This window comes from Papaver somniferum, chromosome 11 (assembly GCF_003573695.1).
Source record: "Papaver somniferum cultivar HN1 chromosome 11, ASM357369v1, whole genome shotgun sequence".
NCBI classification, from domain to species: Eukaryota; Viridiplantae; Streptophyta; class Magnoliopsida; order Ranunculales; family Papaveraceae; genus Papaver; species Papaver somniferum.
This window is the reverse complement of record NC_039368.1, coordinates 70,232,036-70,242,785: the sequence shown is the minus strand read 5'-3', so window position 1 is coordinate 70,242,785 and position 10,750 is coordinate 70,232,036. Positions and strand designations below refer to the sequence as shown.

Below are 10,750 nucleotides of genomic sequence, written 5' to 3'. Positions count from 1 at the left end.
ATCTCAATAAGGTACTGAGTGAGTTTTAATGGAGTTGAAAAGGTAAGGGAGTCTCCAAAATAGTTACAAGGTTTGTTATAAGAATTATTAGGGTATTGAAGAAGAAGAGGAACGTAAATAAGGCTAGAGTATAATTGGATATAATCTTCATTCCTAAAAAAGAGGCAACAAAATTGTTTGGTATCTTCCTTAATTATAGTAAGAGAATAGCTGGCTCCTAAAAGAATAAGGAGGAGATTAAGGAAACCAAATAACTGCATTCGATTGATTGTTCTGAATTTGATTTTTTTTGAAATCCTTGATTGGCGGGATGACGAGTTACCGAGTTTGACTGAGGTGAAGCCGATTTGAGCCTTCTTCCACAAAGTACTAAGCGCAAAATCATTGAATCCAATCCTTCCTGAATCTTTAAGCAAAAGCTTGTAGATATACTCGGCAAAAGCTATGATCACAACAACAAAAGACGCAAAAGTCATTAGAGAAAATCAATATACAGTCACAATAAGAGGAATCATATGAGAAATTAAGTTTCCATCAAAAATCAAAAATGGAGACAAGATATTTCAAATCAGTAAAATTGAAATATGAAACAATAGGTCTAAGTGTAAAGAAAATGCATAAACAAGAGAAGATAATGAAAGAGATTAAAGATTAACAATGAAACATTCTATGAAAACTTCACTGAGTTGGAAAACTGAGTTGAATCGCTTAATCGCTCGATAAGAATTTTGTTTTTCTCACACTTTGTTAGAAATTGAAAAGAAGCATATTTACAGAGACCAGTAACAACGTACACAATAATTACATGTGAAGGAATGTGTCCCAGTGAAACAAAATTTGGTTTACATCATAGCCCCTAAAGACATCACTATGGTTTGCTTCACAGTCATTATTAGTAGTTAATATCTCTTAACAATGTATTGTTACAGTCTTCCACCTAACAAAATAAGAGCCATGTTATTAGGAAAGAAATAATGTATCGGAGGAAGACATGATTACAAGGAGAGAATTTCAATTTGAGATGACGTATTGACCCTTTGAAAAAATATTAAAATTTTGCATACACCGCTTGTAGCATCACCATCTTTCCTGGGTAAATTGTAGTTCAGGATTTCATTTCTTATGAAAGGGAAAAGGCGTTAATATTAATTAGGCCGACCGAGCGAATCGAGGAAGGACTCTATTTATGGCGATTTTGTGTCAATGTGAAGCATGGTATTTTTTCCAATTTGACACAAAAAGATTGGATTTGGTGCCATGGTTAGTCTTTTTCACTTGACAAAATTGTCCCTCCCTTTTAGTCCAATTACTATAACTCCTACGTATCATATTTTTTCAGGGGTATAATTGACAACCAAACTTTAATATAACATATCTAAAAATCCGTACCTTGGAATTTTACAAATTTTATCTCGTTGGAATGGTTTTAAAAAAATCTATGTAATGAGTACAAACAACAATATCAAATTTATAGTTTTTACAAAAATCTCAGAGGTGTTTATCATTTTAGGCACAATTTTCGAAAATTAAATGTATGTTCATTATGCAAACCACCACAAAAGATACATAATACTTTATGTAACCATCTTTTGGTTTATGCATCAACTTATTTTCCGTTGTAGCTAATAGAACGATGTACTCCCTCCGTTTCAAGAAAAATGATACTTTCACTTTAGACACAAAGGATGCACAACACATTATGCAGCCATATGGTTTATGCATCGGCTAATTTTCCGTTTCAGGAAAAGTGATACTTTCACCCCGTGTCAGGAAAAATGATACTTTCGGGTCGGTTTTTTCAGTCGGCCGTCCCACAATGTCAGCGGTCATTTAGTTTAATGATATGGACGCCCAGATTATTGTTGTGCGTTGTCGAAGAAATATAAAGTATTCTAAATTAGATTTCAACTATTGTTTTAAGGCCAGTTGATGGGTTGTCATAGGCACAACAAATTAATAAAGATATTTCTCACTAATTAACTAGTAATATTGCGGTAATAGAGATCGTTCGTTATTTGTATCAGCAAAATAAAATAAATAACAAAAGGGGGGATTGATAGTAAGATAAATAAAAAGACAATAAGAAAAGAAAAAAAGATGATCAAGGAATCCTTCGCCGCTACCAAGCGTTAACAGGATCAAAATACTTATCTATCTTCCGTTGGAACCATTCATCAACAACCGTAGGATAACATGTCCCCTTAGCTATCCCCAAAACTCCTTGTATCACCGGATAACAGGTACGCTTAGTCACCGGATTCTATCCAACTGGACTGCCTTGAGGTACGCTTACAAGGTGTAACTCGATCAAATGCTTTAGGGTTTGTGAATTTAGGTTTGATTGCATCAGTTAAACTCAGTATGCTCGGTTCACTTACTGGTGTTGTTTCCACACACAATTGATTTACAGAATCCCTCTGCAAGGTTTCATGTTCTCTACTTGTGTAGGAGATGATCAACAACTACAAATCGCTCAACTCTCTATTAGCAATAAAATGATCATTAGACTAATCTAGTTGCACACCCAAACTAATATAAGAATCAATCATAAACCCTAAATATAGTGAAAACAAACGATGATGATTAAAACTTCAAACAGGCTTGTATTATTAATAAAGCTTCACGCTTAGAACATTGAATTCATCCTTAATCAACGAAGGATTTAACTACTCGTATTACAAAAAAGATGAAGAAGTTGAATAATGGTGGTTTCTCCCTAAAGGGGTAAACCCTTGGTTGAAGATGTAGAAATAAACCCTAACTTGTGTGATAGATTCATCTCTTTTGCAAGGTCTAACACCTATGTGTATATGTTTACGATGCTTAGCCTCCAAGTATCTAGTCGATTAAGGAACCCGAAGGTAAGCTGTGAAAAAGAACCTAAAAGATAGAAAGATAGTTCGTGAATTTTAGCCTTCATAGTACACATACCAGGTACGCATACCATCCTTCAAAATAAAATCCAGGAACTTTAGTATACGTACCAAGTATGCATACTCCTCCGGATCACGAAATTCCAAGTGACTCCGGTACACATACCCAGTATGCGTACCCTCCTGTCTTCGGTTTTTGATAAATTTGTTTTGCCCATAATTTCTTCGTCCGAAATCGGAATGACCTCATTCTTTTTTGCGTTATCTTTGTAATTTAAATTCTCTACAAGATGGTGCTAATAAATCCTGAATTTGAATGAGTTAAGATTGGTATTTGGCCCGTCTCTTGATTTGGAGCATCTTTCCTCCGTTTCGTCGCACTTCTTCCAGTTCTCTTCGACTTGGGCACTTGGATACTTGGAATATTTCTCTTCATATCTATTTTTATCACTTTGTAGCTCTTTTTTGGATGATTCACCTAGTAGAGACAAATAAGAGAAAACAAGAATACATGCAAGAATAATAGCTAAAACAAGTAGGGTACACTAATTATATACCCCTAGTTTTAACACCCAACAAATATACTCTTATACAATAATAAATATACCCCTACAATTTAAAAACCTTAACCATTTAAAAATAAATTACTTTAATACCTCACTCATATAATATTTTTCTTCATTTCAAAATACATCAAATTTCTTTCTCTACCACTTCACCGCCGCCACCACCACCATTATACCACCACCGCTCAACGACCACCACATACCAACCGCCGCCACCACCACCACCACAGAAAAATCAGAAAAATAAATAATATGGTGTCAACAACCGAAGTTGAACCCAGAAACAAAAATCAGATATAAGAAAGAAAAAAAAAAGTATCAACAACCTAATTTGACATCATAAACATGGTGTCAAAAACCGAAGTTGATCCCCATAACAAAAATCAGAAAATAAAAAATAAAAAATAATATGGTGTCAACAACTGAAATTGATTCCCAAAACAAAAATCAGAAAATAAAAAAAATAATATGGTGTCAACAACCGAAGTTGATCCCAAAATCTGGTATTAACAACCTAAGTTGATCCCAACAATTAATGTACAAAAATTAGTGAACCCGACGTGAATCGAACACGCATCTTTTGACGTGGAGTCAGTTGTGCTTTCGTTGTACCACAAGTTAGTCTAATATAATTACTATGGTGTTTTTACAGTTCTGTTTCACACTATTCAAGAAAATGAAATTATAATAAACGCATCGAAAGAGGGTATACCTGAAATATGGAAAAGAATCCAACCAACAAAGTAGCACTGGTCACCAGAAAGTTGGACAAGTTTGTTGCATATACCGTTACAGAGATCACCACAAGAGGCAGACACATGAACTTATACTTTCTCCCAAGCAAAAGAAAAAGTATCTGACATGTTAGGTTCAATTACTACTGTTGCAGGCGATAGAATAAGAACATAACAACAATAGGAGACATGTCACGTGTGCCTGATTTAAGAAATGCAAGTCAAATTCAAATGTTATTTAATAAGTTTATAAATAGTGAGAACTAAGAAGTTTGCAAAACAGAGGCAAATTCGATATCAAAAGCACAATATTAGAGATACAAATACATAAATATCATTTTCTTCATACAACATACTGATTATATCGACCATCTAGAATCACAACAACGTTTTTAAGCACTAAACTAACTCATTTAAAACCCCTCAACCTAGATCCCAGTGAATGGAGTCAACAACCGAAGTTGACATAAATAACTGAAAAATATTCCAGTTCAGTTGTATCAACAAAGGATGTTGATCCCAGTGAACGGAGTCAAAACCAAAGTTGAAACAAATAACTGAAAAAATACTTCAGCTTTTCTGCGTCAACAATGGAAGTTAATTCCGGTGAATGGAATCAGCAACCAAAGTTGATCACCACTTTAGCATCATCATCAAATGCACATTCTTCCACTGATTCTTAACTATCTTAACATACAAAGATCACTACAAGTAAACAAAACTAACTTTTAACAATAATTTGGAGCAAACCATACTATAACCATCAAGTTATTAAACATCCATTTATATCCTTCCATTATTAAATGATGACCAAGGAAAAATGTAATCCAAATTATTTATGTAGTTAAAAGATGTGACACCAAGTGCATAACACAAGAGGACTTTGTAAGTCATCAAATGTACAGTAAAACAATAGCTCGAGCGAATACACCATATATCTAGCATTTGTGGATAATGATGCCAACCGAATACACCTAATAACCATTGATTACTATCAACGTATGGATATACAAGTATAATACTTCATGTGTGCTACTAATACAATAGATAAATTGGTAAATTCTCATGTTCCATGAATCAATGAATGAGTATAATAGGATCAACAAGTTTTTGAACAAAGTCATGTTGTTCAAGCCAATGAAACTAGCACAATAAATTATACTACTCTTATACCTACGTGGAACAGGGTCAAGAAATTGCACAAAGCTCCAGACATGCATAGAACCTCCGATCCATGAACCACCTATTAAGAAGCACAAAACTTAGTAAGTTTGCAAGTTTGATAAACTACAGTTATGAACTAAACTATGACATAGTCATAGCTAGAACAACTGCCATATTACACTACAGACAAGCATTAATAAAAACTAAAAAGGGGACATAAAATTTCATCACATTAACTTTGTCCCCAAAATAAAACTATCCACTTAAAGAAGTTCACATATTCGTTATCGTCCAAATTACGGCTTGTCAAACACAGTAAAAAGGATTTGAGATCAATAAATAAATATACTCAAGGATTTGAGATCGCTAAATCAGTATGGTTTAGTGTCAACAACGGAAGTTGATCCCAGTGAATGGAGTCACCAACCAAAATGGATCCCTAAATCTGGTGTCAACAACAAAAGTTGATCCAAAAAATTTATTAGTTGCCTGTCTAAGTTGTCTAGTCACTCTGCAAATCGGGAAAATTAACAATTTTGATCCCCTGCACCATTGCTACGAACACACCAACAATTACTAGGTCACACTTTCCTCGGAGACTCGCACATTCACTTCTATGTCATATTTCTCCTGTTAAATTACCAAATTTCTTTGTTGATGAGTACCCAAAATACTTTCATATGATTGCAATTGAGATTAAAGAACATGTTGCTACCCTACTGCAGACTAACATAGAAAAAACAATGATCAATATAAAATTTGAGCTAATTAAACTCAATCGGTGCTAGGCCATAACTATAGAAAATGAGATCATACATATTTCATAAATAATTATCTGTTAACTAGCTAAGATGTACTAAGAGTATGAAGGTGACAGATAAAACAAGAATAACATTCCTAAAGTTGAGCATTACTAAAATCAAAGGGTTAATATAAAATTTGTGCTTTCTAAGTTTCTCATTTTCTCATTTTTCATCTTTTCACTAAACAATTGCACACCTATATCAACACGACATCAGCGCCACCATCGATGTGCCTGCCACCACCATCAAGTTGAAATGTATTGTCTCGTTAACAGACTCTATTCTTAAGTCTATCAAGAGACAGCTAAACTTTTTATATTTATATCAAGGGCGATATCTTCCTATAAATTAAATATTGTTGGATACTGACACCAGAAACTGAAAAAGAATACCTTTCATTTTTTGTCAACACCATTCCTATATATCCACACAGCTTCAGAAACCCCACTGCAAGAAAAGGGAAATAGATAGAATATAAAATACATGGCACCAATCATAGAGAACAGTAAATGACACCACCAGGTTTAGTAAAAAAAGTTCTTCGTTTAGAATTGAAATTGTATCATTACCAGCAAGAATTATACGACATTATTATCACCATGTTGTTGGGAAATGAAGTATAACATGTTGTTTAGGTATTTATAATCAATCAACATTAAATTAGTTACTGCAACAATAATCTTCTGAGCTTGACCTTCAGTGAATTTCTTTGTATATAATCTGGTTCCTACTACAATACAACCTTGAGCAAGCTTGAAAAGGAAAAATTGCTACTATCATAGCACTGCTGCAGCCACCATCTACATCACCACTCTACTGCTGCTCCTGCATCAGTAATAAAATAACAAAAATCGCTCTCAAAGTCTACCATCAGCATCACCACCTCTACAACACCAACACCAACACCAATACTACTGTCACCACCATTACCACCCTCACTACTACAGCAAAAGCCACCACCATCACCTCCATTGTAATAACATCCACCACCACAACAAAAACAGTGATGCAACATCCACCCCACTGGTAAAACACAGCAATCACCGCCACTTATGCAACAATAGCTGCAACCACCACCATAACATCCACTACCAGCAACACTTTCTTAAGTTAATTACAGACTAAAAAGCACCTGAGTAATCTTCATCAATCTGAAAGACTAAAAGAAAACAATTAACAATCATTCTTCACATCAGAAACTCAACACATACATGGCATAGTCGAAATTAAATCATTAACAAAAAAAGTTTAAGTCAAAATTCAATACATCAACCAAGTAACGAATTAGAATGACAATAAGAGATAAAGCTTACATTTTTATTTGCTTTTGATGAGTGAATCTGTAGATCCAATTATCGATGAAGATTTTATCGTCTCTTCCAAATTGAAGCAGACAATCTTTAAGAACTAACGCTGATATCGTTGGTTTTAGGTTTTCCAAGCCAAATCCAGTCGATATAGAAATAAATTTAACGTTTTTGATGCTTTAGATTAGGTTTTGGAGATTAATTTTTTGTTGATTCATCGATGCATTTAAGTCTTGCACTTGAATTAAGTGAAAAACCGATCTAAATCGATTGTTCATGAGGTGGTGGTGGTAGGAGGTTGTAGCGGAAGTGGAGGTGGTGCTGGAATGGTGGTAGCTATCGACGGAGAGGAGAAAGAAAACTAGAAATGAGATCATTGAATTTCATTTGGTTGAGAAAATTAGATCTGATTAAAACACATGAGGGTAGAATTGGTACTTACAACAAAATGTATTCCCTTCTAATAGATGAGAAGTATTATGATAGATGGATAAGGATAATTGTGAAGTTCATGAAAAGAATTGGTATTTATTTAATTTTCACAAACGAATATGAAATGAACACTAAAATCATATGAATTATGCACTTATCAACAATCTTTAAAATAGCTCATCCCATAGCTCAAAATTACACTAATGTTGAAGTGGCTCGTGTTTTACGTAGCTTCGAGACATATATTAATAGACAAATTATGATAAAGCACTGGAAGATGGTGTAGCAGAGTTCCTAAAAAAATATTCTTTGATGGAAATTCATGATTCATTTGTAATTTATGTAGTTGTCATAATCAGACAAGTTTGGAGGCAGAAAAAAGTTCTTCCTAGTCGCGCGAATCTTCCGTGATTTCTCAAAATAGTAATCACACTTACAAGCTTTTTAAATCGCCTTCATGAAAAATTAAGGATTTTTTTCGATGAAGAAGATAAATATTGATGGATGCTTGGGAGATCGGTTTAAGTTAATGAGGACAAGATTGGTATTTTATAAATATTTACTAGAATATGAATCGTCCCGTAACGATACGGCTCGATAATAAGTAATTTTGTATCTTCCGATTTTGATTTGTGTCATTCGTCTGCAGTTGTTAAATAACATGACAATTAATTTTAGTATATTTTTAAATTGTTATGTGTTTTAATCGGATATATTTTAACAATAAAACGGTCGACCAAGTTTTATATTTTATAATGTTACACGGTTTGTGGCGTCACGGAATTAATATAGAAAATTATTACTCACCAATACCTGCAACCACCAAAAAATTGGTTGATACCATTTCTTTCTCCACCACCACTCAGTGGCAGAGCCAGGGGTTGATTAATCTGACTCTAGCTCTACATAAAAATCTTTAAATTTATCTTATGAATAGTATTTAACCCATGTATATTTAGGATTTAGTACACCAAAATTTACATGTTTCTTTAAAAATGAAACAATAGCCCCCTCAATGGCAATTTAGGACTCCTCCACTGCCATCCACCCTATGCAGGTTGTTGGACCTAACTCGAAATTTTAATACCAAACACCATGCATGAGGTTTAAATTGAACAAAATTACGTCGTTAATTAATTTATTCCATTATATTTTTTTGTGTTATATTCTTTTTTGTACTGCAATCTATTTTATTTTAATATTAAAAACCATGATTTATATGATCCGGTACCAAAGATAGCAGGGGTATCATTTGGGTGACCCAGCGATCATGACCTTCTTGTCCTATGTGATATGGTATCATCCCTGAAATATCTGGTACCTACTTTTATCAATCATGTTAAAACAACCAACCACATCTTTCATAATATAATGTTATTCTTGTTGTAATGACACAAAACTAATTTGTTCACCGCTATTCACCAACACTTATTGCCGCTACTTCTTCCACCACACCAAAAGCGAAGCCAAGATTTTGAGGAAGGGGGAGCAAAAATCCTTGGCAAGTTAGATACGGGTGCAAAGTAGACTTAGTAGCCAGTTTTATGATAAAAAGCCCAAAAATAATTACAATTGGGCTTGACTCCGCTCCTGACCACCACTAATAATTTCGCCTCCACCACTTTACAATGTTATTCGTGTTGTATCGATACAAAACTTATTTTGTTCACCAGTGTTCACCAGCACTCACTGCGATTACTTCTTCCACCACCAGGAGCGAAGCCAGGATTTTGAGGAAGTGGGAGAAAAAATTATTGGCAAGTTAGATACGACTTAAAAGTGAACTTAGTAGCCAGTTTTATGATAAAAAGACCAAAAATAATTACAATTGGGCTTCGCTTCTGACCACGACTAATATTTCCGCCTCCACCACTTTTTAAGAACCGTCGCTGCTTCCACCACCTATTACGGTCACTATTGTTTGTTAATATTATTTTTGTTATTATATAAATTATTTGTTATAGGAAATACATATTTATTAAATTAATTAAGGGGTTAATTATAATAAAAAATTAATAGATACTAATTAAAAAACACTTTATAATGGAAAAAAAATTGATAGATAATTTATTATGAGCAATTATTGATACACTAATTAATAAAACACTTATAACATTTAATTTGATCAAACCACAACCATAAATTTATCTCCCTTTCCAGACGAATCTCGGTTATTCTTTATCTAGCCTAATTTAGCCAAACTTTGTTTGTATTTAGATTTCTTTTCATTGGATTTGTCTTTGACCAAACATTGACTTGAGTTTAGCCATTTTTCTTCCCTCCTTAGATATATTTTTTCCCTCCTAATACTCCAATATAATGATGCAAAATTAATAACTACCCGTGTCTTTCTGTTATGGCCTCCAACCAAGATTCATGGTTTCACGTCTTAGATAGACAATGTTTATATATGGAGAGTAGGCATTGGATGGATACAAGAGAAGATTGACGGTTGTCTGTACCATTTAATTGGTCGGCCTTAAGGGAGGCCTTCTATATGATGATAAATTTGCATGTTGTATGTCACAAAATTTTTCCTAAGAGTTTAAAATTGAATTTTCAAATATCACAATTTCAAAAAATTGAGGTTATATTGGGTGGAATTAATCAAATTAATCACAAATTTTAGTAAAATGTCATGAGAAAAGCGAACTCACAGTTCAAAGATCATAAAAATATCTATAAGATCGATCGAAATCGATTGATTTCAGTTACATTTTCTTTCAAAATAGAAAAAAAAATTCAAATCTCAATTTTGGAATATCTATCAAAAATAGTTAACAACATTAACTACTCCAATTTCATTCAAAAAGAATAATATGAGTCTCTGTTTTAGTTATTTAATCTTTTGGATGATTCGATTTCGACAAA

At 33.5% G+C, this 10,750-nt stretch overlaps 1 long non-coding RNA gene across 4 annotated transcripts; it reads right to left on the bottom strand.

Moving 5' to 3' along the window:
* Positions 1-2,604: 2,604 nt before the first annotated feature.
* LOC113322373 lies at positions 2,605-8,008 on the bottom strand. 4 transcript variants are annotated; one of them, XR_003347127.1, is made up of 6 exons: positions 7,454-8,008; positions 6,710-7,299; positions 6,533-6,587; positions 5,347-5,416; positions 2,985-4,375; positions 2,605-2,880 (listed from the first exon to the last, which is right to left on the bottom strand). It is a non-coding gene; the product is annotated as an uncharacterized LOC113322373 (long non-coding RNA). The 4 variants fall into 4 exon arrangements; XR_003347129.1 differs by having other exon boundaries at positions 2,605-3,351; positions 3,530-4,375; positions 7,454-7,997; XR_003347126.1 differs by lacking the exon at positions 2,605-2,880 and having other exon boundaries at positions 4,097-4,375; positions 6,710-7,291; positions 7,454-7,978.
* Between the last annotated feature and the right edge of the window lie 2,742 nt (positions 8,009-10,750).